We start from the raw sequence: 25,028 nt of genomic DNA on the forward strand, positions 1-25,028 counted from the left end.
TCTGTCAGCTCCTAAAATATGGCTATCCCTTGAAGAATAGGACACTTATCAAGAGCTCCAGGTTAGAGCCCAAATCTGACCTGGTATGAACCATTTATATAGAAGTCTATGGAAGTCAACTCAGTCTTCTTTGGATAATAGCACTCATTCCCCCCCCCCCTCCCATGATAGTTATTATAATCCACTCAATAATCCCATTTCTTAATGTGGAATTATAAACTGTTCCCCTGTGGGAGCACTACACAACCTGCAATATTTACTTGTCCTTGGGCTTCTTTGTAACCTCCTCAAGGGATGTCACTGATGTATCCCCTGAGCCCAGCAGAGCACAGGGAAGACAGAAATAGAAACTGCCCTATAGATGTCTGTTGAATGAATTAAATGAGTTCCCGTTTGTAGTGGTAGGCATGAGAGCTCCAGCTTAATATGTGGCCCTTAAATACTTTTGAATACATGAAAAAAAATATTTAATTACTTCAAATAGATAAAATATTCGTCTTGCCTCCTTTCTAAATACTTCACCCAAATCATACAAATATGAACTCTGACACTTCAGAACCTTTTTATTTTTATTTTTGGCAAGGGGCTGCAATGGCTGTATTGGGACCTTCCTTTCAGCCCAGCTCTGTTACTTACTAGCTGTGGTTTCTAGGGCAAATTATTTAAACTCTCCGTGACTTGTTTCCTACCAGGGATAATAGGAGTAGGATCTTTCTTTCTTTCTTTTTTTGGTGAGGTTTAAAAGTTTTTTAAATGTTTAGAATAATGTCTAGCTCAGAGGGCACTCAATAAATACAAGCTGTTATCATCATCATTATTCATAGAACAATCATGAATGATATAGGCACTTTGGAGATAGTATATTTTTAAAACTGCAAGGTGTGGGAAAGAGGTCTTATAGTTTTGTCTTACGAGCTGTCACCCTTTGAGATCCTTCAACCTTAACCATTACCTTTGGTTTTCAGAGACTTTTGGAGATTTGCTGAAGTTTTTGCTCTTGTGGATGTTGTGGTGTAGGGGGCCAGTTTTCTTTGAGCAGAACCACCCATAACTGATTTCTGAACCTGTGCTAAGCAGATAAGGATTCACTGGATAAGCATGGGGAGTAGCAATGGTAGTATGAAAAGGAAAATATTAGACCAGGACGCAAGCACTGGAACTTAGAGTTAGGTGGAGAAGTGTAGGACTTTGGTTATGCGATGTTTATTTCTTCCAGCAAGAGATGGGACACTGGAGAAGAAAGGAGAGTGATCTCCAGGTCGCCAAGAGGAAAAAAAAAATGAGCAATGTGGAAGGTTGATACTGACATCCCTCCCTTTCATAAAAGATTTTTAAAAAGGAAACTTTGCTGATTAACTTCTAGGCATTCATTGGTTGCTCTGAAGATGCATCTGTACCTAATGCTTTTAGGTGAATTATACTATTGGCAGAGAAATGAGAGCGGGGTCCACACATGTGCTTGATGAGCCCAAACTAAAAAGCATAGTCAAGAGCCTAGCCCCATGGCACTGGGGCCACACCAAGCAGAAGCCTTAGAATGTGCATCTTCTTTAACCCTCACTTTCACACCTAAGAATTCTTTCTGTAAATATATTTGGATAAGTGGGCAAAACTTAAACGTGAAAGGCAATTTACCACGGCATATCATACTACTGCAAACCTAATAGCTGCTCAGATGAAATAACTTAAATATCCCATAATAGAGGATTGGCTCAATATATTTTGGGACATCCGTCAGTTGAATGCTATGGCCATTTTAAACAATACTGTAAATGTATATTTATTGACACAGGGAGATGTTTGTGCTCTACCATCAGGGAATAAAACAATATGTAAATTTTGATCCTGCTGTAAACAAATGGATTATATGTGTGGATATAATTACCTGGCAGAGGATTTGCCAAAATGTTAATAAATGATGATCTCTGGATATGTTCAGATACACTTAAAAAATATTGCTCTGTATTTTAAAAATTATCTACAGGGCATTAAAATTGTGATAAAAGTAAAAAAACAAAAAGCAAACACAGAAACAGATGGTCTGATAAGCAGCTGAGGCGGAATGCCTGGGCTCCCATTGAGAGGCAGATATAGGACTGAGGGGGCAGCTCTTCCGGTTTCAAACCTAGAGGAGAGTACACACACCTTACCTAAGCCAGTCATCATTTACAAAGAGTGGGTAGGCTCTTTTACTATAAAGAGCCTGTTCTTCATGCGTCCTGCTTGTCATCACACTGGTAAAGATTTGGTCATTTAAAATACATCTGTGGGGCGGGGCACCTGGCTGGCTCAATTGGTAGAGCCTGGGTCGCTTGATCTTGAGGTTGTAAGTTCAAGCCCCACAATAGGCTTAGAGATTACTTAAAAATAAAATCTTAAAAAATATATATGTCTAATGAGTAAACAGGCAAAATAGAATAATATGTTCACTCGTCTCTCCCCCTGGATGGTCAGCTCCACGAAGGGGAGGGCTCCTGATGGCTAGTTTATGACTACTGGAAGGACTTACAGAGGTGATCCACCCTCAGTGTGTGCCTTGTATTTGCCACTGAAAGAGAAAAAACTAGCATTCATTAGGTATTCAACAGATGTTCTTTGAACACTCAACTGAAGTGTATCCTTTATCATTATATTGCAAGTTCAAACCTTTGGCATAGGCTCATCTCTTTATCGGGATAGATGCGTTTCAATTCTATCGTTAAGACAGTGAAGTCTATTTATAGTTAAGAGAATAAATCTTCCTTACATTTGGTAAGTCATTTCAGTCACCCATGGCAAAAGAAAACTTGACACTAGGTGAAAATTATCCACCATGGCAAAATAGGGAACGTAGCTTGAGAATTACATTCTTGGGGCTATCTTTACCCAGTTTTGTTTTGTTTTTTGTTTTGTTTTGTTTTGGTTTGTTTGTTTTGCAAGTCTTTTCTTTCTTAAAAAGTTCTCTCTTAAAAAGTTCAGTACATGTTTTTTTTTTTTATTTTTTTTTTAACGTTTATTTATTTTTGAGACAGAGAGAGACAGAGCATGAACGGGGGAGGGGCAGAGAGAGAGGGAGACACAGAATCGGAAACAGGCTCCAGGCTCTGAGCCATCAGCCCAGAGCCCGACGCGGGGCTCGAACTCACGGACCACGAGATTGTGACCTGAGCTGAAGTCGGACGCTTAACCAACTGAGCCACCCAGGCGCCCCCCAAGTTCAGTACATGTTTTTTTAAAAAAATGTGAGCCCTAAGTTATTTTAGACCAGTTACCCCCTGGAGATCCCCATAGGAATGTGTCACCGTCACCTCAGACCCCAAACCGAACCCCACTTATTCCTCACGAATCCAGCTTCTCATCTTCAATTTCTCAGCATAAGAATGTGCAATATCTCTTTGGTTCTCTGGTTCAGAAGTTTGGAATAATCCTCAGTCCCTCAGGCTTCCTTCACTGAATTCCTCCGTTGAATAAGTCTCAAAGTCCTAATAATTCTACCTCTTAAATGACTCGATTCCAGTCCCTTTTCTCTATTCTTACTGCAATTCATTGATGATGAACAAATACTGATGAAGCACCTATCATGTTCCAGGCACGGGGGTTCCAGTGGTGAACAAACCAGATGAAGTCCCTGTCCTCAGGGAGCTGATCATCCAGTAGGAGAGACAGATGATTGACAAGACTATTTTAAGTGTAACAGTTTCAGAGATTGCTAAGGGCAAGAAGATAAAACAGAGGGTTATGGGAAGGGAGTGTGTTAGACAGGAGGGTAGAGCTTGGCCTTTTTGTGGAGCAGACAATTCGAGGAAAACTCAAAGGATGTGAAGGGTGAGCCATCTGAAGATCCGGGGAAGAGTGTTCTGGCAGAGAGAAAAGACAACGCAGTGATCCAAAGTGAGAGAAAGTTCAGTGTGTTCTAGAAGGCCGGGGTGTCTGGAGTGGAGCAAGTGAGCAGCAGAGGCGGTTAAGGAATGGGCAGAGGCAGGCACGCGGGAGGAGGTCTACATTTTTGCAAGGAGGTGAGATTTTTTTTTTTCCTTGACAGGAAGCTATTGGGAGGTCTTGAGGAAGGGAGTGACATCGCTTGATTTACATTTTTGAGAGCTCACTCTACTGCAGTGTGGAGAAGATTGTTGGAAGGCAAGAGAAACCAGAAGATCGACTGGGACACTGGAGAAACCCAAGCAAAAGGTGAAGATGCTGGTAACTGCGGAGGCAGAAGGAAGTTACCAGATTCAGTGTGGTTTGAAGGTAAAGCCGGGAGGACTCGTAGATGGATGGAGGGGATGGTTGTGAGGGAAAGAAAGCAATCAGCATGGCACCTGGGTGTTTAGCCTGAGCCAGATGCCTCAATATAATTTATTAAATGATTCATCTTTTTGCCAATCAGGAAAAAATCACTTTTCTTATGTATTATAAGGCTGGATCTATTTCTGGATTTTCTGTTCTACCTATTCCTGATCACACTCTTCTAATTCCTAGTTAAAAACTAATTAAAGGTGGGGCACCTGGGTGGCTCAGTCGGTTAAGCGTCCAACTTCAGCTCAGGTCATGATCTCGTGGCTTGTGAGTTCGAACCCCCGTGGGGCTCTGTGCTGACAGTTCAGAGCCTGGAGCCTGCTTCTGATTCCGTCTCCCCATCTCTCTGCTCCTCCCCTGTCCCCCCTCTCTCTCTCTCTCAAAAATTAATAAACATTAAAAAAAATTTTTTTTAAACCTGATTAAAGGGGCACCTGGGTGTTTCAGTCAGTTAAGCATCCAACTCTTGATTTTGACTCAGGTCATGATCTCACAGTTTGGGAGTTTGAGCCCCACAGGAGGCTCTGTGCTGACAGCACAGAGCCTACTTGTGATTCTCTCTCTCTCCCTCTCTCTCTGCCCCTTCCCTGCTCAGTGCACGCTCTCTCTGTCAAAATAAATAACTAAACTTAAAAAATAAATTAAAATTATTAACGTATTATCAATTTATGCAGTATACAATAGGTTGTAAATAAAATACAATAAAATTAATTTTCTAATCATTCTTACTTTTTCAGATCTGTTTCAGTTTTTCTCACATGCTTATTCTACAAATACATTTTAGAATCGCTTTTATCAAGTTAAAAAAAAAACCTGCTAGGAGTTTGATTGTTTAGTATTGTATTTATAGTTTCGTCTGTAATAATGTTTTGTTTGTTTAAAAAAATTTTTAATGTTTATTTATTTTTGAGAGAGAAACAGACAGATTGTGAGTGGGGGAGGGGAAGAGAGAGAAGGAGACACAAAATCCGCAGGCTCCAGCCTCTGAGTTGTCAGCACAGAGTCTGACGCAGGGCTTGAACTCGGGAACTAACTGTGAGATCATGATTTCATCCAAAGTCAGACGCTTAACCAACTGATCCACACAGGCCCCCTTATTTGTTTGTTGGTTTTAAATGTTTATGTATTTATTATGAGGGAGAGAGGAAGCATGAGCAGGGGAGAAAGGCAGAGGGAGAGAGTAGAGAGAAGCTCAAGCAGGCTCCGTGCTGTTAGCGCACAGCCCAATGCAGGGCTCGATCTCATGAAACTCAAGATCATGACCTGAGTCGAAATCAAGAGCTGGATGCTCAAATGACTGAGCCACCCAGGTGCCCTAGTTTATAATAACGTTGTATTTTTTATTTTTTAAAATATTTACTCATTTATTTTAGAGAGAGAGAAAGCGAGAGAGAGCTCATGAACAAGGGAGGGGCAGAGAGAGAGGGAGAGAATCCCAAGCAGGCTCCTCACTGGCAGCTCAGAGCCCAACATGGGGCTCGAACTCAAGAACCGTGAGATCATGACCAGAGCCGAAATCAAGAGTTGGATGTTTAACTGACTGAGCCACCCAGGTGCCTCTTTTATAACATTTTGTTTTTAATGTATTTTTTATTTTTATTTTTAAAAAAGTTTTATTATGTAAGTAACCTCTACACCCAGTGTGGGGTTTGAACTGACCCAAGATCAAGAGTCATATGCTCTTCTGACTGAGCCAGCAGGTGTCCCTCGTCTGTAATAGCATTTTAAAACATTGTTTGTCCTTCCATATTCACGATGGCCTTCTGTAAGTTTATAATTTCCTTAATATAAAGCATACACATTTCTTGTTGTTTGTTCTTTTGTGAATGGGAATCTACTGTATCTGTTATACTTTCTAACTAGTTATTGCAGGCAAGTAAGAAAGTTATTACTTTTATAGATTTATATTTTAACCAGATAATCTACTGAATTCGCTCCTGTTTCTAATAGTTTTTCAGTTGATTCACTTGGGTTTTTAAGACTATAATCTTTAGAATCTGCAAATAATGATACCTTCTGCCTCTTCCTTACCTAATATTTATGCTTCTTATCTCATTCTCTCATCTAATTACATTGGCAAGCACTTCAAGAACAATCATTAAATAATTGTGGTGATAACAAGTACCCTTGTCTTGTTCCTGACTTTAATGAGACTACTTCTAGGGTTTCACCAGTAAGTGTTATGCTGGCTGTTAGTTTGTGACGCGTAGGTATGTATTAGATATCTTTTTAAACATGGCTTATAAGTTTTGTTCTATTACTACAGTATTCAGATCTTTAAAAAAGTCAAGTTTTGGGGGGCAAGGAAAGCCAATATTGAAATAATCATGTGGTTTTAATTCTCTAACCTATTTATACGATAAGGTCTTTTAATAGAGTTTGCATTAATGAACTATCTTTAGAAATCTGAAATTATACCCACTTGATTGTGGTATGTTCTTACTTTACTCTGCTATTTATATAATAGAATATATTAATATTTTATTTGGCATTTTGTATGTTATTCATGAATGAGATTAGTCAGGGGTTGCCTGGCTGGCTCAGTCAGTTGAGCAAGTGACTTTTGCTCTTGGGGTCGTGAGTTCAAGCCCCACATTGGGTGTAGATTACTAAAAAAATAAATAAAACTTAAAATATAAATAAATCTTTTCTTTGCCATTTTTGCCATCCTTTGGTATCATTGTTGTGTTGGCTTTGTGGAAAAATTCTTCCCTTAAATTGACACAGTTTAATGACAAATATTCTATCAATGCATGGAAAGCCATCTGGTTCTGGCCTTTGAATAGTACTTTTTAAAAAATTTTTGTTTTAATGTTTATTCATTTTTGAAAGACAGAGAGAGAGAGAGAGAGACAGCACAAGCAGGGGTGGGGCAGAGAGAGAGGAGGACACAGAATCCGAAGCAGGCTCCAGGCTCTGAGCTGTCAGCACAGAGCCCAACGGGGGCTCGAACTCAGGAACCGCGAGATCATGACCTGAGCCGAAGTCACAGGCTTAACCGACTGAGCCACCCAGGCACCCCTGAATAGTACTTTCTTAACCATTTTGTAGCAGCTATATAGGTGTGCTACCATTTTTTTAAATGTTTATTTATTTTTGAGAGAGAGAGAGAGCATGAACAGGGGAGGGGCAGAGAGAGAGGGTGACACAAAATCTGAAGCAGGATCCAGGCTCTGAGCTGTTAGCACAGAGGCCAATGCAGGGCTTGAACCCAGAAGCTGTGAGATCATGACCTGAGCCGAAGTCAGATGCTTAACTGACTGAGCCACCCAGGCGCTCCCAACTTATGTTTTGATTAAATAGATTATACTATCAAATACATTTTTCAGGGGGGAACCGTGGATAGAATCTCTTGAGTCTTTTCATATTTGAGAATATTGTTATCTTTACTTGTTGAAAATAATTTGACTAGGTCACATGACTTTCCTCTCAAGAATTTTCAATTGTTGCTGTCCACTGGCCTTATATGTTGCCATGGACCAGTTTGAGCCCAGTCTGGTATTTTCCTCTTTTGATTTACTTCATCTGCCTAGATGTTAGAAAGATTTTTTTTCTATCCACAAAGTGCAATAATTTCAGTGGGAAATGTCTTGGATTAATTATAGTATATTAACTCTGTTAATCTGAAGAATCAGCTCTTGTAATTTCAGAAAGTTTTCTTCTATTATATCTTTAAATATCTGTTCTTTTTTGTACTTTGGAGAGAATAGTTATGTATATTTTGTAACTAGGTTGGCTGTCTTCCATATCTACTAACTTCTGCGTAATAATTTTTATTTTTATTCCTTTCCTTTTCATCCTGTCTGGTTTTTCTCCAGTCTACCGGTGAGACTTATTATTTTGCACAACCAGTTTTGCTTCTTGGTGTTTCCAAATTCATTCATTATATCTGCAATGAAATTTTTTTCCTTCATCTTTGCCAGCTTCCTTTAAATTTCATGTGTTCTTGTCCTTTTATCTTTGATAATCATCTCTCATAGAGTCCGGCTGTCTTTAATTATATCTAAGTATGGAGCATTTATTTTATCAAATTTTCTCCTGCTTCTCAATGCTTTTTTTTTTTTTTTAATGTTCATTTATTTTTGAGAGAGAGAGTGAGAGAGCAGGGGAGGAGCAGAGAGAAAGGGGGACAGAGGATCCAAAGTGGGCCCCACACTGACAGCAGCCAGCCCATGTGGAGCTGAAACTCACAAACTATGAGATCATGACCTAAGTCGAAGTCAGGCACTTAACTGACTGAGCCACCCAGGCGCCCCTCATTTCTCTTTCAAATGTGTTTCTTCTTGTATGTCTTTATATGTCTCTTCTTTATGTCTCCCTCCTTCCCTCCCTCCTTTTTTCCTTCCCTGTCTCCTTTCTTTCTTCAAAAAACTCTCCAAATGGGCTTCATCTGCCACGTATATAATTGTGGCTGAGATTATCTTTTCGACCCTGCTTGCCTCCACACTTACTCTTTCCACAACTGCTGGCTCCCACACGGGCCGCCCCATGAATCATAGAGGCCAAGCAGTTTCATGCCTTGAAAGGGCAGATATTCTTTCCTCCTTTTTACCCTCCATTAAAGCTTTCAACAGAACAGCTTCCTAGATTCCAAATCATTGTTTAGTGTTGCAGTTCTTTGAATTCATAAGCATCAAATTTTTCCCCCGAAGTCCATGTATGGTGCTGTGTTGGCATGAGTTTCTAACATCCATTGTGCACTGTTCCTGAAACCAGCACAGTTCTGATGATTCTGGGGCTGACTCTGGCCAGCAGCTCACCCTAAGTTATCCCATGTGGCGAGTTTCCTCTTAGGAGTCTCTGTTCTTACAACATGTCCTTAGTCAGACACTCGGGCTTAGCAGATATATCGTAATATCTTTGGACCTCTGGTGGGGAGGAAAATTTAGCTACCCTCCTATTCTTTTTCTCCTATGGGGCTCTTCTGACTCTACATGAATTTAGGCTAACCACCTTCCTTCCAGATTCTCATAATGTTGGAAGATCAATAATACATTAACTCTATGCTCAAGATCCTTGCACGTCTCCTATTTATACCAGACATATTGCAAGTGGCACATTCCAGCAGAATGTGGTATTCAAATGATCTTTGCTTCTGGACCCATCTAGCCCCGTAGACGTGAGCAGCTGGTGGTAATGCCCACATAATGCGGCTGTTACACAGCCAGCAGAGTAGGTGATATCCTTTCTCAACACCTTCTTCAAATAAAAGTGTTGGACCTGCCGGTACCCTGTTATTTGAGCTTCCTCCTTTCAAGGTCTAGAAATCCAGACTTATTCATGCAATAAAGAGAACATACAATGTTTATTAAGCTCTACTCTGCTATGTGCTAGGAGTTATTTGAGGTTCTTGTCATATAATTGTGGACAAGAAATAAGTTCCCGCCCTCACAGAGCTTTCAGACTAAAGGATGGAATTGTTTCTCATCTTGCCATCCATGCAGAGAGTTTGCCTTCTTGTGGTTTGTGTATAAATTCAAAGATGGCACCTCCTCAAATGGGAGAAATAGCAGGAATCTGAATACTTGCCGTTCTGAGTTTGTCTTTGTTTTGCAGGCATAAATTGCCCTTCCTTTACTTTTTAAAAACTTAATTAATTTGGGATGGCTCAGTGGTGAAGCATCTGACTTAGGCTCAGGTCATGATCTCATGGTCCGTGAGTTTGAGCCCCGCGTCAGGATCTCTGCTCTCAGCACAGAGCCCACTTGGAATCCTCTGTCTCCCTCCCCCTCTGCCCCTCCCCCACTCGCATGCATGTGTGTGTGCACATGCTCTCTCTCTCTCTCTCTCAGATATAAATAAACATTAAAAATTAATTTATTTATTTATTTACACCCAATGTGGGGCTCGAATTCACAACCTTGAGATCAAGAGTAACATGCCCTACCGACTGAGCCAGCCAGGCGCTCCAAAGTCCACTCTCTTAAAAAAAAAAAAAAAAATGGATTTAAAATGTATTTTCTGAAGTTAATTCATGCAAAAGAAAGTTCTGGAAATGCTGCGTAGGCCTGCAGGGCAAGTTAAGCATTAGCATCTCTCCTTGAGGCTTCATTTCAACACTCCACAGGTCCATTTGCAACCTGTACTTTGAATCTGATTAGTTGCATAATAACTCTTTACATTTTCATGCAGTGTGACACCTTTCTTTGGATGAGCTTAAAGTGTTTTACAGCCATTATCCTATTAACCCTCACCCTAGGGAGTGTTGGGGGTGCGTGGAATATGTTATTATCTTTATTTTATGGAAGGGACATGATGGCACAAGGAAGTCAACGAATTTGAGCAATAGCACATGGGAAGTTGGGTGGAACTGGGGACAGAAACAGGTCTCATAAACAGGCTTTTGCTGCTGTGGCAGAAATCTCTCCGCTTCCTTTATCAGAAAGAGCCAAGCGGCCTTAGTGGTGATACTGAAGGTTTGATCTTTCATCCAAAGGGAGGGGTTAAATATATGCTGGGAGGAAGGAGCAGATGAGTTAAGTTGATTCATCTAGAATGATAGGAGCTGCTCAGTAAACTTCTGCAAGCAATCTGCATGTGTATTTCATGTCTGCTTTACTGCATGGTGTCATGCTGCCAGGTGCTGTAGGAGAAACCCAGGGAGTGTTCTGCTTGGCACAAAGTAGCTCCTAAATACATATTTGTGGAAGGCAGGAAGGCAGGAAGGCAGGAAGGCAGGAAGGGGGCAGGCAAGAAGGAAAGAAGGAACGAAGAAAGGGAGGGAGGGAAGGAGGGAGGGAGGAGAGAAAGTGGGAAGAAAGAAGGGAAGGTAAGATATCATTCCCGTCTTCAGGGAGCTTATAATTAGAGAGAGGGAAACCAAAATAATATAAAGAAAAATTATGTGCTGAACAAGGGAGTATTGTCCATTGATGCCTAAGCAGAGCAGAGAGGGAAGGAACCTCCAGGCCTGGAGCCATCAGAGAAATTTTCTCTGATGGAAATTGAATAGGCCTTGGAGGAGGGAGGGATTCTGGAGATGAAGAGGAGGAGAGAGAGATTATTTTGGGAAGTGCGAGGGCCTGACTAGTCTGGTGGTAGAGAGTATCCGAAGGAAGGAGTGCTTTTTTAAAAATGTGTTTTTAAAGGAAGAAGTGGGTCTTGTGAGATTGCAGGGAGGGGTTGTTTCTTTCATTAGATGTTGTGGAGTGCCCACAATTTACTAGAAGATAAAGTTCAGGGAATCAGAGCAAACTCCTAGATTCTGAGGTTGAAAGTGTGCTGTTGCTGAGAAGGAAAGCTTGCATTTTGGAAGACGGTTAACTTTGTGAGTCTCTAATAATTTCTGGAGCTAGTCTCAGCACATTTATTTTGAAACTGTGTGGACTCCATATTCTGCTCGGAGTGTTTGTTTCTCCCTTAAAGGTGAGATTGAGCTCACGATTATTCTGTTATCACTGAAATGTATTCTTTTTTTTTTTTTTTACCGTTTTTGTATTTTTTTTTACTTGGTTTTAGTTAGTGAGCATATAAATGTATTTATCATTATTCTGTTGTTATTTTTACTGCTTTTACTATTATTCAGTTCTGATTACACTACCACATCCATCGCTCTCCTATCTCAGATCCACTTTTATCCCTTACCATGGCTCATATCTGGCAGAGTTCTCTAGCAAACTTTCTTCTTCTGACCTGGGTTCAGCAATTAAAATCATACATTTTGAAAATAGTTATTACTGTCTTTTAGCATTTTCCATATCTTTGGGGATCAAAACTCTTGTTTTATTTTGGGTTCTTTCTTCCCCCATGAAACAGGGAAGGTGAAAAGCTTTAGACACGGAAATCTCTTCTACTCCCAAATATTGTTGGCCTCTGACTAGAGGTAGATAATCAAAATAAGAAAAAAACAAAACAAAACAAAACAACTAACTCAACAAACACTATAGGAAATGCGTATCAACCCAAGTAGGAGATCTCATGGTCTTAAAAGGTGATTGCCATCATGTGGAAGTCTGAAGAAGGCAAAGAGGGCAGTGTGAATGTGAGGGTTCTGCAGACTCTCAGCAGGGTGGTAAAGTTGCAAGTATTCATATGCATAGATGCAGAAGAATAAGATCCGTAGATTTGCAGCCAGGTCCCAGGTATGATTGAGGGCTGGGCGGGGTGGGGGGGAAAGCGTATGAGCAAGAACCCCAGTTTTCTACTGCCCAAAGCAGCAGAGGGGACATATTTGGAAGAGAGACCGGCAGAATTTTCTGAAATGCATTCCCCATTTATTACCTTGCCATCTAATGGAGAGCCTGACTGAGAATGAGGTTCATATCAAATTCCTATTTCTCTTTTCTCTCTTTGAATGTTCCCAGTTTAATTCGGGCGCATGCATTATCAAACATCTGTTTTAATTACAGCCATTGTTGAGGTAGTTAATCAGTTGTCGTCTCTCACCAGCCAAAATCCTATATTGCTGAATTTTTGTACAATCAAAGATACAATAAATATAAAAGGAATTCTTGTATATCAGCAAGGAAAAAAAAATGCATACAACTTCTTTGCTCACTGATGCAACCAAAACACCAAGGAGTTATTATAATGTGCATTCCCCTGACACAGACTTTTATTTCATGCAAATGACTGTGATTAAGATTCAAATACTTTTTTTTTCCATTTTCACACATTACTTAATCAATGTGAAGTACTGTGTAAAAATTGCATCTCTTCATAACAGTGATTTTGACCAAGTCAAGTGTTGCTCCTAGAATTATAATCCAGACTTGTGATTCAATTATCATTTAGAGACTTTCTAAATTCAAATTAAGTTCACTCTCTCCTCCTCCTCCCAACACTGTAAACTTAATATCAGTATGGATCATTTGTAAGGTGTGACCAAAATAACTTTCCATTTCAAAGAAGTATACAATGTGATGTGTAAATTTCCCTTACTTGCAAAAAAAAAAATAGAAAAAAGCACAGCAATCAATAGTGAGTTGCCATTAAAATGTATGAAATGCACAAAGTACAGTCTATTTACGTTACACTTAGCTTTTACGCTGGATAATACCGACACTCTCCAGCATATTTATCTATTTAAACTTACTTGGAACACTTGTACAAACCACCATTTAAAAAGTTCAAAAAGAACCCATGGAATACATAAAGTTTGGCATCGCCGTTTGATGATTTAACTATTGGACATTCAAAAGCTCATTCTTACAGGAATCAACTAGGAATGAATAAAATGAAGTCGGATTCCAGAAGCCAGCTAGGTAACTCTCCTACAACTGTAAACATTGATCTATTTACTGCTTACTGCACCCAAACCAGAGGCTGAATCTTGTTTTGTTATTGTCTGTGACTCTCTTTCTTGTTCATCTTGCATTTCATTTATACTCGAAAAATTAGATGTTGCCAGTGACTAAGTTTCGGTTATTACCAGGTACTATCCACATCCATTTTCTTACCCTGACCCTTACCCTTACCCTAACCCTTACCCTTACCCTTTCTATACCCTAAATGTCTTTACCCTCTGAGATGAAAATAAAATCTAATTTTCATTGTTTTCCTTCTTTAAACGTTCCCCCCAAATTCCTCCTTTTGTGTCCAATTGCAATGAGCAAAGACACTCATCTTTTGTTCTCCATGGTTCCTAGAACACAATGCTTTCTCTATGCTAGAGCTGAATCTCTTGAATTTGAATAGTTTTTTTTTTTTAAGGGAAGCAGAATTTGCATTTGATTGAGTCGGATGAATTCAAACATATAATGTTTGAATCTAGATATTCCTTTTGGAAGTTTCTTGAACATTCTAAAAGATACATTCCACCTTTTCTGCCAGGAAAGATAGAGAGACATTGGCAGTTCATATGAGGGTCTCAACTTGTAGAGACCTTGGCCAGTTGAAACCAAAGGTCTAGTCCTGAACTTTCTGGAAGACTAGGAAACGTCTTTGAAGTTGAGGTGGTTTTACAGGAGGAACAATCATGATCTCTCTAAGAAGGCATTGTCACATTCTACAGAAATAAGAGTGGCCAGCCATGTCTGGGTCTTTCAAAGCCACAACCAAGTCATTTGAAGTCAGTGCAGACTACTTACAGAGGACCAGAGAGATGATTCCTATCTATTCTGATTCCATCCAGGGAGTTGTGTGGGGGCTTATGATAAAGCTTCGAGGGAGAAACGAGATTGGATCAGAGGCCCTGGCTGGTCCCCATTATCTAACCTTCCCTATCCCATAGAAATAGAATTTTTGCTGGGCACATGGCTGCCCAGAACAAGACTGCATTTCCCAATGTGGCCCTTTCCCATAGCCCTTTGCATAGTCCTCATAGCTGGTAATGGATCCATGATTAAATTCTGGCCAATAGAATGTAAGAGTATAGGTCCAAAATTCCTTATCCCGAATAGAGGTCATATATGGTATGGAATTCAGATTTCTTTTTTTTTTTTTTCCGATTTTGAAGGTGATACGATGCATATTCTGCTTATTATTATGGAATATCTCTATTGGTGGCAGGGACAGCATCTCACTATCAACTGCAGCAAAGCATAGTAATATTCACTCTAAATGGGATAAAGACAATGATCTCATGGCGATGCAGGCTGGCTGAGCCCAAGACCCAGGGGAGGGTCCCATAGGACCGGCTAACAGGGTCCTTGGCTTTACGAAGCATAGAAATCAAACAGGAACCAGAGCAAGTGAAAACAGAGTTTCTTGAACAGTGTAAGTGACAGAAGAGTGCCTGGGAGACTCAGAAAGGAACAGAGAATGAGTCTCGTCAGTGCTTGGGGCTACAGGTTTATATTAAGAAAGGGTCTAGGGTACGTTCTCCTCCAGGAACCCAGGGTAGAGGCAACTGTCAGATGAACAATAGGTGCTTTTCCATAAATTACTGAAGGTAGGGGTACTGAGGCCAGCATGCGCTGAGGTTTGTTTGAAGCTCATGTCCTGGAACACGTTTGAGATCTGGCTCTTCGTAGGTGTTATCAGGTGTTTGGGGCCTAGGACAAAACTCAGCCAATGATTAACTTTCTTGCTTCTTCCCTGAAATGGGAACATAGCTTCTTTGGCTTATACAGGGGCAAAATGTGGATCACGAGTTAACGGGGCCTACCAGAAAAACAGCAGAGACGGAGCCTTTCTAAAATGGAGTCTCTTCAATGGCAATCCAGGTCTGGCTTTGTCCTCAAACGAACTGTTGTTGAAAACTATGAAAGGAATTTTGGTTTTTAGAGCTTTTTGGATCTCAGAATTATGGATCATGTGGCAGCTTCTAGAAACCTGTAGAGACAGCTCACAAATATCCTTCGACTCTCCCTTGTTTCTTCCTACATTCTGCCTTCTGGAAAGTGAAGCTTCCTTAGACCACGAAGACCGTGGTTTTAAAGACAATATAAATTGCCCTTATTTATTCTTTTCCTCAAAGTGCTATTAACTTTAAATGTGAATCTTTTTGTTTTGCTGCATCGCTTAATATTGAATGCACACCATGTGCAACACACTATACTAAGTATCTCATTTAATTCTGTGATCAGTTCCATTTAACGGATGAGAAAACTGAAGAATAGAAAGTTTGTCTAACTTAGCCAAGGTCCATATTCAGTAAGTGGCAAAGCTAGGATTTGAAACTAAGAAGTCTCTCTCAGTGAGACCATACTTGCCATATAAAAAATGTGTTGGAGACTCATTGGTCAAGTTTCACGTTTCCCTATGGTTCTGGGATTGCATTCTTTAGAGGCCTTGTTGAGATACTGTGCTTTTTTTCCTCCTTCATTTTAGTTTGGCAAGTTTTAATTTGCAATTAACCAGCTTTCTTTCTTTTTTTTTTTAATTTTTTTTTTTAACGTTTTATTTATTTTTGAGACAGAGAGAGACAGAGCATGAACAGGGGAGGGTCAGAGAGAGGGAGACACAGAATCTGAAACCGGCTCCAGGCTCTGAGCTGTCAGCACAGAGCCCGACACGGGGCTCAAACTCACGGACCGTGAGATCGTGACCTGAGCCGAAGTCGGCCGCTTAACCGACTGAGCCACCCAGGCGCCCCTAACCAGCTTTCTAACAACCCCCAAAAGAGAAGGGTAAAGCTAAAAGCCTATTGCTTTCTATGATCACGCTAACATTCATGACCACAACTACATCATGATGTAAAGCACTGGACAGAAAGGTTTATAGATATAACTGTTATGCAGACATACCTCCCAGCCAAATTAGAAGTGAATATAAATTTGGGATACGAATGAACCTATCATCTTGGCCATATTTTCTGGGTGACATCTATGTCTCTCTCTTTTTTTTTTTTATTTATTTTTTCTATTTTGAGAGAGAGAGAGACAGAGACAGAGAGAGTGTGTGTGTGTGCACGAGCGGGAGTGGAGCAGAGAGACAGAGAATCTCCAGCAGGCTCTCCACTATCAGTGCAGAGTCCAATGTGGGGCTCAACCTCACAAACCGAGAGATCATGACCTGAGCCGAAATGAAGAGCTGGACGCTCCGCCAGCTGAGCCACACAGGCACCCCATCTGTCTCATTTGAAGTGTCCCATACTCAGTGGTAGGTGCCTTCTTCCTGTTAATACCTGAGTGCCAAAAGAAGTCACAGTCTAATAGCAAAGCCATCCCTGCTCAAATCTGAGAAGATTTCAGAAGTTATAAATGTTGTATTCCCATTGTATTGGCATTTCTGGCACAATTCACTCTAGAAACTATGGGGAAAAAATGTAATGAGTTAACAATTGGAAAGGGCGCTGCTAATGAAATTGGTTTTGACTCTAGAAAGATGTGTGTATGACTTAGCCATTCTCAGTTTCGTATCTTTGGTTTCAACTCATTCACGTAGTTGAATCTCAAGTATTAGTGTAGCAAATACGGTAAAATATTAAGTTGTTGAATCTGGGTGTTGAGCAGATGAACGTTCATTATACTATTTTCCCTACTTTTGTGTAAGTTTGGCAATTTCATAATAAAATGTCAGAAGACCAGGGAAAAATCCATACAAATGATAACTTTAAAAATCTGCCATTATTTAAGTGAGGTCATCTAGGTGTTTAGCTCTATACTGTCCAACACAGTGGCCATTACGCAAATGAGGCTATTTAAATTTAAATAGAAATCCATTAAAAAGGCATTAAATTAAAAATTGAGTCCCTCGGTTGCACTAGCCACACATTTCAGTACTCAGCAGTCACTGCCTATATATTTTTTAAACCATTCTTAATTGTGGTAAAATTTGCATAACAAAATTTACTATTTTTAAATGTACAGTTCAATGTGTAAGTGCGTTTGCATCGCTGTGCAACTATCGCTGTGCATCCATCTCCAGAATTTTAAAAAATTTTCTCTATTTTTTATGTGAGCCATTTTTATTGTGGCAAAACAAATATATGAACATGTTAAGAGCCTGTTGAATTTAGTACTGTTGTCTGTTCCCAAATTTCTCTGAAAATATTGGCTTGCTACTTGCTTCTCCTCATATGGATTGCAAACATAGAGGTAGCAAAAACCTCCGGGTTGAGAAACCTTAAAGGAGAAAATTCTGAATTGTGAAACTTTATACGTTAACTATCTTTTTTTTCCCCCTGGAAATGGAGAAGCAGGAGGAACCCCATTCTTCAACCGTAACAATGAAACACACCTCATTCCGCTCATAGTTCCCCAAGGCTCTGGTCCTCTGGAACATAATTTGAGACACACAGCTCTATGGAGCACAGACATTGATTCACCAGCAAACATTTGTGTGGAGCCTCCCGGAGCCAGGCGCTGTGCTGGTGATGGGAATATAAAGGTAAAGAAGACAGGCAAGGCTCTTGTTTTTCATGGCGCTTCCTTTCTGGTGTGGGGAGACAGACAATCAACCAGTTAGCAAGTCCACAGACAGACCCAAGGTATCGTATGGTCGTAAATACTGCAAAGAATATAAAACAGGGTGATGTGTTGGAAAACTTCACTGACCGGATGTTAAATGTCCTATTCAGAAGCCGATTCCGAATTAGCTATAAATCGTCTAAAAACAATGAAATATGACATTCACCAAAAAGAAGTTCATTTTCTACTACCTTTGCTTTTCCTGCCTCTGACTGTCATATTGGTTGGTTCTACTCCATTATTTACTTTTAATAAGCTTGGGAGCTTGGGGGATATAAATCTGGTAATCGCTCAGGTAATTCACACCTTATCTTTATGTTCAAAAAAGAAGATACCTATAACTTTTGCAAAAGAAATTCATCTAGATTGGTGCTTGTTGCAAATTGAACCCCGGGTTTTCAACGAATGAAGAACAAATCTGAAAAAACAGAGAAGCAAAACTATGGATATGTCAGACAGCTTTGCCTAACGCCTGTCATTGTCTTCTCGAGCCCAGTCAAGATCGGGAGCCATGTGGGTTAATATTTCCACCGACTTCTCCTCTGTCGTATGTTTGCCAAGTATCACCTCTACTCGGGACACAACACTGATTTGCAGAGCGTGCAGTTGTGTGAACCCAGGAGGAAGGCAGTGTGATTCACACAACTTCCCTTCTCTCGACAGGAAATACAGCAAAGCATGTCCTGTGTTCCCATAAAGTTCACCGTCCTATACGTCCTATACCTAAATCGATTACTGACTAGAAGAAAAGTCAATGTATGACAAGAGATATTTTCTTTTCACTGAGTAAAAGTTCCAATGAGTGAAGTGAGTAATGTTGTTATAATCGTCCACATAAAAGGAGATAAAGCAGTTGGAGAGAGAGAAATGCAAACTGTTCCAAGGTCTGATCTTGACAGTAAAGACTTAATCATTTTCAAGCCTTCTTGATTTTCCTGCCTCTTGTCTACACACTTCTGCCAATGTTTCATCTTTAAGATCTATTCACAGCCTTCAAAACAGCCTGGGGCAAATAGCAAGGACGGCCAGAGAATGTGGTTTTCAGTTACTCTACTATTTGGGTGACTCCTTAGCTGGGATAATGCGATTTTGAATGGATTTTAAATGGTAATGGTGATAGGGGATGGTCAATATTTATTTATAAGCTTTCTTAGTTGGGATGCTATTTCAATTTTTACATATCTCTTAAATTTTAGAGAAATACATTTCCCAACTGAGTTTTTTAGGTTTAGAAAATTGACCATTATACAAACATCCTTCACTGAAATTCATTGCCAGCATTTATAACTAATACTAATGACGAAACTGATATTAACTGTGCTGAGAGCTTACCATATATTACCTCATCTAATTCTCATGACAAGTGATGGAGGAAACTAAGGGTAAGGGAAGTAGAGTAGCCAGCGACTCTTTTTTTTGTATTATTTTTTTAATGTTTATTTATTTTTGAGAGAGGGAGAGACAGAGTGTGAGCAGGCAAGGGGCAGAGAGAGAGGGAGACACAGAATCGGAAGCAGGCTCCAGGCTCCAAGCTGTCAGCACAGAGCCCGATGCGGGGCTCGAACTCACGAACCATGAGATCATGACCTGAGCCGAAGTCGGAAGCTCAACTGACTGAGCCACCCGGGCACCCCAAGTAACCAGCGACTCTTGTTGTATGTCCTGTGTTGGCAATGAGGTCAGGTTTCAGGGGGTGCATTGGAGAGCGTTTAATTTATCATAATCTTGATCAGAACTGCTTCCTCTAAGCCACCCAGAATAAACATTTTATCTGAGTAAGGGCAGTGTGGTTGCTAAGGAAAGGCAGATTGCAATCCTGAAGGCTGTCCCAGGAAGATGTTCTGGAGCTGTCGCTCTATATCCACGTGACTGTTACCATCAAATTCCCGTTTCTTCAATGCTCATTGTGTTTGGAACACTAGATTCAGACACTTGCCCAGTGAAGGGGACGCAGAAGACATGGGGGGCATCCAAAGCAGCATGGCAGCATGGAATGGTAGGACACGACCAACCCTCGTGGACAGATACACCTATCTTCTAGGCTCGGGTCTTACAAATTATTTCTTTGACCTTAAACAAATTCTCTAGTTTCTTTGGGCCTAAGTTTATTGGATCTAAAACAAAAGGTTTGATGTAGTGATTGCTTAAGATCCTTGTAGCTGTAAATTATGATGACTCCATAGGTCTTATCTTCCCAGAACTTACAATCCAGTGTGACAATCAAATAAACTGAAGTATTTGGAAATGTTTCTAAACTTTATCTTGTAATTGCTTTGGTGTGTTTTTTTCCCCTTAGTCTTGAACCTAAGGGCCGTGGGCATGTTCTTTGTACCTCCTCCAAGATTTCACACATATTAGGGGCCCCATAAACGTCTGTTACATAAGTGACAATGAGTGAATACCTGAATAAACACATAAATTTAACTTCCCAAAGAAGCAGTATATATGTAATGACACCAGCTTCTTCTAAATTCACATTCAGGTCTCATTTTTATATCATTTATCCCTGGGAGCAGATCCAGGTTTTGATGAACCCAAAGTTAATACAATTCAAGGGCTCCTCTTTTTTTTTTTTTTTTTTTTAATTTTTTTAATGTTTATTTATTTTTGAGACAGGGAGAGACAGAGCATGAACGGGGGAGGGTCAGAGAGAGAGGGAGACACAGAATCGGAAACAGGCTCCAGGCTCTGAGCTGTCAGCCCAGAGCCCGACGCGGGGCCTGAACTCACAGACCGCGAGATCATGACCTGAGCCGAAGTCGGACGCTTAACCGACTGAGCCACCCAGGCACCCCCAAGGGCTCCTCTTTAAGAAAAATTAAAAATTTCAAATATACAATTAAGTACAGCGCCCTTGCAGGAGCCTGTGTAAACGAGGAGCACCAAGGTGTATACCCTACTGGCTTCCAACCCACTTCTGGCCACTCCAGGCATATCTGCCTTCTCTCTTCCTGAAAAGTTTACTCCTACCTCAGTGCCTTAGAAAGTGCTCCTCCATTCTCGGGGCGCCTGGGTGGCACAGTCGGTTAAGCGTCCGGCTTCAGCCAGGTCACGATCTCGCGGTCGGCGAGTTCGAGCCCCGCGTCGGGCTCTGGGCTGATGGCTCAGAGCCTGGAGCCTGTTTCCGATTCTGTGTCTCCCTCTCTCTCTGCCCCTCCCCCATTCATGCTCTCTCTCTCTCTCTGTCCCAAAAATAAATAAACGTTGAGAAAGTGCTCCTCCATTCTCTACCACAGCTCCCTGATTAGTTTTTAAATCATGGTAAAATACACATACTGATCATCTTATCCATTCATAAGTGTACAGTTTAAATACATTCACAATGTTCTGCAATCGTCACCACTGTCTATACCCAAAACCTTTTTTTTTTTTTAAATCATCCCTAACCTAAACTCTGTACACATGAATCAATAACTCTCTTCTCCTTCTTCCCCCTAGCTGCTGGTAACGTCTATTCTACTTTCTGTCTCTAAGAATTTGTCTGTTCTAGGTACCTCATAGAAGTAGAACCATAGAACACTTGCCCTTCTGTGTCTGGCTTATTTCACTAAGCCTAATGTTTCCAAGGTGCGTTCGTGTCGTAGTATATATCAAAAGTCTATTCCTTTTGATGACTGGCCAATATTCTATTACATGCATACACCACATTTTGTTTATCCCTTCATCTGACTTGGGTTGTTTCCACCTTTTGGGTATTGTACATAAATGTTGCTGGGAACATTGTATGTAAAGTATCTGTTTGAGTTTCTACTTTCAGTTCTTTTCAGTACATCCCTAGATGTGGAATTGCTTGGTCATTTGGTAGTTCTGTGTTTTATCTTTGGAAACTACTAAACTGTTTTCCATAGCAGCTGCACCATTACACACACACACACACACACACACACACACACACATTTACTGTTCATTTATCCTTGAGAGAGAGAGACAGAGACAGAGCACAAAAAGGGGAGGGGCAAAGAGAGACAGAGACAGAATCGAAAGTGGGCTCCAGGCTCTGAGCTGTCAGCACAGAGCCCAGTGCAGGGCTTGAACTCTTGAGCCATGAGATCATGACTGAGCCTAAGTTGGATGTTTAACTGAATGAGTCACCAAGGCACCCGAGCACCATTTTTTATTTTTACCAGCAAGGTATGAGGGTTCCAATTTCTCCATATCCTTGCCGACACTGTTATTTTCCATTTTTTGAAATTGTAGCCATCCTAATGGATGTGAAGAGGTATATCACTGTGATTCACCTATTATTTTCAAAGCCTTTTACATTTTATGAAATGGTCCCATTTATTTGTTACATTGCTTGTGCTGAGATCAATGCTTCAACAATAGCACATGAATTAGATAACAAGTGCACAGTCGTTTGTATTCGGCATCAGAAAAATCCTGGTAGCCTTGAGCCAGCAGAGCACCGTTATCTTAGGTCCTCAAACAGTGAAGACCAAACACAATTGAAATGAAAAGATGTGTCATAAGAATTGGAATTCAAGGTGAGTCGATTAATAATTTTCATAAAGCTTGCATGGATAACTGCATCCTGCTACCTTTTCAAGCTGCCCGGCGCTAATGTTGCTTTGGACCAAGTGTAAACGGAACAAAAATATTGCACTGGGGTATGGGAAGGAGCTATGTCACGGAAACCCAGGTCCTAAATGGCTGACTGCTGTGTCAAGTTGGGTTGATAAGAAAGTCACAGCGCTGCCTGCCTTTCCATTTATAACTGTAGGGAGAACAAAATTTCATTTCTTAAACTGAAGGCTGAAAATTACTGAATCCTTCAGAACAATATGTGATCTTAACTCAACACATGGCTTCTGTGCGTTCTTTAAACACACAATTTCACAACTGAAAGCTTTCAACAATTCCATTCCCTATTGCTAAGAGCCAGTCCCCGGACGGGGAGATCCCAGAAACGACCCGAGGGGCCAGAGCAAACAGGAACTGTGTATAGTGTTGCACCGCAGCGAATTGCAAAGCACACTGCCGTGCAGTATCATACCTGTCCCACTGGGCACCACCCAGTTTCACACGATCTGTTTGCTAATGCTGCAAACGCGAACCAAATCACGCCCATTGTGCAGTCCACAATTGTTCCCGGTGGCTCTCTGAGTCACTAAACCAAGTTGCATAATGTTAATATTTTGAAATCACGAAGTGTATGTCTCTGAAGGGCTCGCGGAGTGTTTTATTAAGTGGTCAGTATAACTGCTGTCAGGGAAGGAATCAGAGGGCTCCTGAGTATGGAAGGAGGACAGGAGACCCGCCTGAAAACAGCTGTCCTAGCCAGAAGCAGATTTGCCCTGACGCCCGTTGAAGATGGAGCTTTCCAGCAGCCAACCTGCGCGGGTGCCTCCCAAGGGCAGAGGGAGGAGGGGACAGAGTACACAATGACTCATGAAACAATTATGTAACTTTTTGGGGGCATATATACCATTATATATTTTTTTTATTCATTGGGAACAAAAAAAAAAATCTGTGACTTTTAGATTGACATATTATTTGTTTCTATCCAATCAATTAACATAGATTTGTTCAGGGGGCCCCTGGCTGGTTCAGTCAGCAGCATGCGACCCTTGACCTCACGGTTCTGAGTTCAAGCCCCACGTTGGGCGTGCAGCCTACTTTTAAAAAAAAAAGAGGGGTGTCTGGTTGGTTCAGTCTGTTAAGCATCCCGCTCTCGATTTCAGCTCAGGTCATGATCTCACGGTTCATGGGATCGAGCCCTGCATCAGGCTCTAAGCTGACAGTGCAGAGCCTGCTTGGGATTTGCTCCCCCTCTCTCTCTGCCCCTCCCCTACTCATGCATGCTCACAGGGCACTTGCAAGCTCGCTCACTCTCTCTCTCTCAAAATAAATAAATAAACAATAAAAAGAAAAAGGAAAACATCGATTTGTTCAGGGGTACCTGGCTGTCTCAGTTGGAAGAGCATGAGGCTTTTAATCTTGACATTGTGAGTTTGAGCCCCACGTCGGGTGTAAAGATTACTGCTAAAAATGTAAAAAAATAAACTTAAAAAAATAGATGCGTTTAACTATCTTGGAATGTATCGCAAATCCCTTTGCACAGTTAAAGTTGACTAATTGCTTTCAGAAGTGAAACATTTCAAATGGCAGTAACTCCCGTGCACACAAGATATGTTTCTTCCGGACCCTCCTGGAGTTTGAAACCCAGTCTGAGAAGAATCTCTGTGAGAAGGCCTAGCTAGTTCACATCAAGTTAGTTAATGTGAGTGCTGTCAGGTGAGGCTTCTAAGTGATTGTGTGGAAAATTCTTGAAATACCCAACCTTACGGATGCTTTGAGAAATTCCTCATCACACCGAACCAGCTGAGGCATCCGTCCCATACCCAGGATCTGTGCCCAACACCCATGCTGTATTTCCTGCGAGTGGCTCGCTTTTTTTGAGACCTTCACCGTAAAACTTGACCCTCTGCTCTTAGAAGCCGCCGCTCATCTATGAGATGGGAACTTGGTGGGCATGTCCTATTTCTTTTCTTTCAGTTCCGAGAGAAGCATTAGCGGGGAAATTCAAAAGCAAGCAGAACACTGGCATAGCTAATTTAGGCTAATTAGGATGGTGGAGGAGAGTCATACTTCAGAGCTTCCCCTGCCCTCCCGCGTCTCCACCTGATTGCTTTGTCCGGCAGCAAACCCAGGAGGCACTTCCAATTACATCATATCCTCTTCAAACACCAAACCACTCAAGCTAATTTTATCCTATTAAACAGACTGAAGGATCCAGAAGAAAGGCTCTCTCCACCTCCCCAAAAGCTTCAATTACCAGGGTCCCTGATTATCATCGCTTCAATCCTATGTGCACTGCTAAATACTTTTTTTGCTTAGCGTTGCCTTCTTGATTCAGATGAAAAGCAAATATTATGAGCATGTCTTTACAGCTCTGGTAAGTGACACGAAGAGTAAAACTAAAAAGAAACTCCCTGGTTATTAGCATGGTTAATCAAAGTC

At 41.0% G+C, this 25,028-nt stretch overlaps 1 long non-coding RNA gene across 7 annotated transcripts in view; it reads left to right on the plus strand.

The window, feature by feature from the left end:
• The window catches only part of LOC125167637 (uncharacterized), a 232,336-nt gene that overhangs the window by 168,855 nt on the left and 38,453 nt on the right, over nt 1-25,028 (plus strand). For 6 of the 7 annotated variants that reach the window (XR_007152866.1, XR_007152865.1, XR_007152864.1 and 3 more), the window contains 2 exons: nt 4,022-4,227; nt 17,798-20,328. This is a non-coding gene — a long non-coding RNA (uncharacterized LOC125167637). Of the gene's footprint in view, nt 1-4,021; nt 4,228-17,797; nt 20,329-25,028 lie in introns of those variants that run through there. The other variant, XR_007152862.1, reaches the window with a different exon arrangement.

This window comes from Prionailurus viverrinus, chromosome B3 (genome assembly GCF_022837055.1).
Source record: "Prionailurus viverrinus isolate Anna chromosome B3, UM_Priviv_1.0, whole genome shotgun sequence".
Classification (NCBI taxonomy): Eukaryota; Metazoa; Chordata; class Mammalia; order Carnivora; family Felidae; genus Prionailurus; species Prionailurus viverrinus.